Source organism: Thunnus albacares, chromosome 1, assembly GCF_914725855.1.
Source record: "Thunnus albacares chromosome 1, fThuAlb1.1, whole genome shotgun sequence".
In the NCBI taxonomy this organism is placed as follows: Eukaryota; Metazoa; Chordata; class Actinopteri; order Scombriformes; family Scombridae; genus Thunnus; species Thunnus albacares.
Window position 1 is genome coordinate 26,599,244 of NC_058106.1, and position 4,418 is coordinate 26,603,661.

General features: G+C 36.4%; 1 long non-coding RNA gene across 1 annotated transcript; it reads right to left on the bottom strand.

Moving 5' to 3' along the window:
* Positions 1 to 475: 475 nt before the first annotated feature.
* Positions 476 to 2,635, bottom strand: LOC122988564. Its single transcript, XR_006404836.1, has 3 exons — positions 2,086 to 2,635; positions 922 to 1,009; positions 476 to 769 (listed from the first exon to the last, which is right to left on the bottom strand). It is a non-coding gene; the product is annotated as an uncharacterized LOC122988564 (long non-coding RNA).
* Between the last annotated feature and the right edge of the window lie 1,783 nt (positions 2,636 to 4,418).

The following is a 4,418-nucleotide window of genomic DNA, read 5'->3' on the forward strand; positions in this document are numbered from 1 at the left end:
AGTTTACCAAATAAAAGATATTCATCAGATGTGCTGTGATAATTGCAATGATAAACATATTAATATATACTTATACAATGACAGTATTTCCCTGCAGTCAGTATATTGTCATTACCACTTCCACCATTAATTTATATTGTCATTATTTATATTTAGAAAGCAACATAAAACAGTAGTGAAGTTGGAATACCACTGATCCTCAGAACAGGGCACTGTAGTACATGTTATGGATTAATTTTCATTGCCACTTCAGGTTATGTTAACTGTAATTCACTAGTTTGAACCACAAAATAATATAAAATATTATATTATTATAAAATAATATAAAAAACAACACTAAGAATAATGATATTTGTAATAAAAATATCTTATTTAACAGAAACATTTTTGGACATCCTTTTCAATCTGGACAATAAAAGGATAACATAAACATGCAGCTTTTACTGTTCAAACACAAACATATTGACAGCTTATTCTGTGTTCTTCAGAGTTGATTCTGATAAAGACAGAATAATCTATCAAATCATTAGTCTGTTTGAACACTAAAAGCAGTGTGATTAAACTTATCTGATCACCTTCCAGCAGTCAAATTGCTGCACATATAATAGCTGACAAGGGTCAGACCAAAACCACACCAAAGGTATTCAATTTACTGCTCTGGATGAAGATGCTCTCATGGCAGGAACAACGCCCATGATTCACTGGCACTGCTGTTCCTCATCTGCTCCAGCAGCTGTGTGTAGAGCAGCAGCTGCATGGAAAACTGCTTCTGTGGAAGACAGTACCATTGCACATAGAGATAATTTACTATTTCGTACATTTTATTCAGTTGTACATGTGAAAATAGTGTTATTTAACCAAGAGTAGGACTTACAGGGTAAGTTAATATGCTACATAGGCAAACAAACGTGTATCACTTACCTAGACCTCTCCTGACTTGGTCTGCAATACTTCTGATATGGCGGGTGTGAATGTCACAGACATGGTGAATAATGCCAACCCATAGTGCCTGAGAAAAATAAAACAGCACAAATGAATGAACTTATGATTATAAATCATCCATCTATCTATTTATCTATCTATCTATCTATCTATCTATTTATCTAATGTGCTCACCAGAAACTGTTCAACCTTATTCCATGCAGATTTCCATCCCAACAACAGACTAGATCAGATTATTTAATTGATTAACACACTTTCAGTCAGAGACAAGTAGCTATTCGGTGAAATCAGCTTTTGTTGTCTTTAGTTGTAATGAAAACCAACGTACTCCCAGCCATCAATGGCACATGGTGAAATACCCCTGACCTATTACAGTCACTAGGATGAAGATAAAGGCAATACCATGCATCAATGCTACAGGACCTCTCTCATAGATGGAGAAACAACAGCAACATCAAGAAAATAAGTGCTACATGACACAGTCACAAACCCTTGTAATACATTATGTTACGTCCTAAGATGCTGGGAGCCTTGGCTGGCCTGGATAAACAAACCAAAATAAATAACAGAAAAATTCCACTTCTGACTGATAAATGTAAAATTAAAACTCTGGTAGCAATTACATGTTTTTCAACATTGAAACAGGGAAAACGTTACTTGTGTTGGACTATAAGCTAACTTTGCCCCCAATGTGTACATGTGCTCCTAAATGACAAATTAGGAGCAAACAATGAAATCATGGAGCACTGTGAAAAATATAAATATATATTCACAGGATGTATTAACTCAGTGATGAGCAGACTTCTCCTCAGTTTATCTTTCACACTAACTCATTACTCTGACTTACTGTCTTTAGCACATCACCAGCGCTAAATATCTTAGTTATCAATCAATGTGTTGTCTTACTGCCACAGAAAATGAATAAATTGTTGGGTTATTAGCACAACGTTGCCTCCCTGTTGTCTCTTATCAGACCACCGGCTCTGTGAGAGGCACAAAGTGAGGCTAAAGTGTGCTAATATTTAACATTATGTGGCGGCGTTTCTTTTCAGGGAAATGAATGTACTGTTAATAAACATTGTACATCATCTAGGTTTTGAACCGTTACGAGCGGGGCAAAATAAATATACATTGCACTCTTACCTGTCCAGCAGTAAACTGGAAACTTCGGTGTCAGTCTGCAAACATTTCTCTCATCAGGGATTTCCATCTGGGTTTATCCTCGTTTTATGCCGTTGCTTGTCCCGATTTCGTTTAGCTTCTTCATGTTTTAGTTTCTTTGACGACGACAATTCACACTCCTGTGATTTTCTAAATAAGTATGATCCTCCATTTATCAGATTTTGGTTTCAAAAACTTCTCACAATACAAAATGTTTGGTCCGTTCTTCTTCGTTTTAAAACCGGTGCATTTCCGGTAGTCGCCCACTGAATCTAAAACGCGTAAGGCCCTCACTGGAGCCAGTGTTAGGTTTGTCTGTTCTGCGCTACTGTAGAAACATGGCGATGCAACATGGCGACCACCGTGGAGAAGGACCCGCTCCCATATAGATATAAAGGGCTTATTTCTAAGGTAATGAAAACACAACAATTATTATTTTCAGCTGATTAGACACTAATTAAGATATACTTATAAATAATCTATTCAATTTTTACCAAGTCTGTTCTTTTAGATGTTACTAAAGACTACACACTGGACCATTCATAAACTTGATTTGCCACACAGTGAAACAAATGATGAATACAAAAATGTGAAATGGTTTAATAACGGTCACAGTGGTCTAAAATAGTGAATTTTGGCAGCATACAGATCAGCTCAGTGTGCATCTCATATATTTTCGATACAGTGTTGCTCACTTTGACTAACAAATGTTTATCACCATGGTGACAGCGTACACAGAAATTTGAATGCTGTGTGGAAATATGATGTTTGGTGATAAAAATAATATTTTCAAGGCTTTGAAAGCATATTTACTTTAGTCAAAACTGCAACTAAATTATAAAGTGAATGAATTTGATATTTATTTGTAGATTGAATATCCACAAGATTGGGCCCTGACAGACTGAGTATGAGGTTAACTAATAGGTGTGCCAGTTCTTATGCTGCAAACTTCCCTGATTGGAAGGAACTCTATTTATTTTTATTGAGTGGAGCATACTATATCAAGGCCAGGTTCGTCATGATTCATTTTTCTGAAACTGCCATGTTAAAAAGGATTGATTTTTGAAAGTGCAATAACTTTATATTTAGACACTCGAGCAAAATCAGATTTAAAGGGTATCCATTAAACATTTTAATCGTATATGTGTATAAATTGAGAATAGTATGAATTCCTATGACACAACAACAAAGCACTCCACTTCCAATGAATGAAGTTAATAAGACTTTATTTATCAGCAAATGCATTACTTCAAATACAAACAGGCGATCACAGTATGCTATATGGCACAGACTTGCTTTCATCTTGCAGCAAACAGGCCAGAGTCAGACAATCAGATACACTTCATCTGATTGTCCAAGACCAAGGCCCATGAGTTACTCAATAAAATGAAACATAAATGCATATATACTATATATACATCAATTTCATCTTCTTCACAAATTGTATTCCAAACTGTATTTGAAAGCTGCTCAGAGAACAGGTGGATTCACTCAAATAACGTCACTTCCCTGGGTCTTAATTACAACAGCTGTTAAATGGCGTGAACATAACTATAAGTTATTTTTGTCAGCTTGAATGTTAGACCTATACTGTCGTTTTTATTGTGAGGACGGGCTGATTCACTCACATAGCTTATCTGAGCTAGCACCACTGCACAATAAAGCAACAAGTTCTTGAAACCACAAGTACACAAACTACTTCAATAGTGTGCAATTGTGTACTAGCGGCTATGCTTATGATTTTTTAAACAATTTTGACAGTGACCTGATGTTGTAAATAATATGTATAAATTTGCCCTCTGAAACCGTGAGGAGAACTTTTTTGTTCCGTCAACATCACGTTATTAACTAACATTTAGAGAATGGATTTTTGACATTTGTGAATCAATTCAGAATCGTAGGCGATAAGAACGGAGATTCTTATGTGAATTGATTTTTTCACCCAACCCTAGTAAGGTAATGGTTGTTGGTGCTAAACAGCTGTCTGCATATTCCTTTATTCAGTGAGAAATAGAACACTGTGTTTTCATGCTAGGAGTTCTCTTATCAGTTTAACAATAGGGGCAGCTGTGGCTCAGAGGTAGAGCAGGTCGTCCATAAATTGGAAGATCAGCAGTTCGATCCCCGGCTCCTCCAGTCCACATGTCAAAGTGTCCTTGGGCAAGGTACTGAACCTGAAATTGCCAAATTGTGTGTGCGTGTGTGTGTGTGAATGAACATTAGAAACTCTTCCTGATGAGCAGGTTGGCACCTTGTATGGCAGCCTCTACCATCAGTGGGTGAATGTTGGTATGTAGTGTAAAGCACTTTGAGTG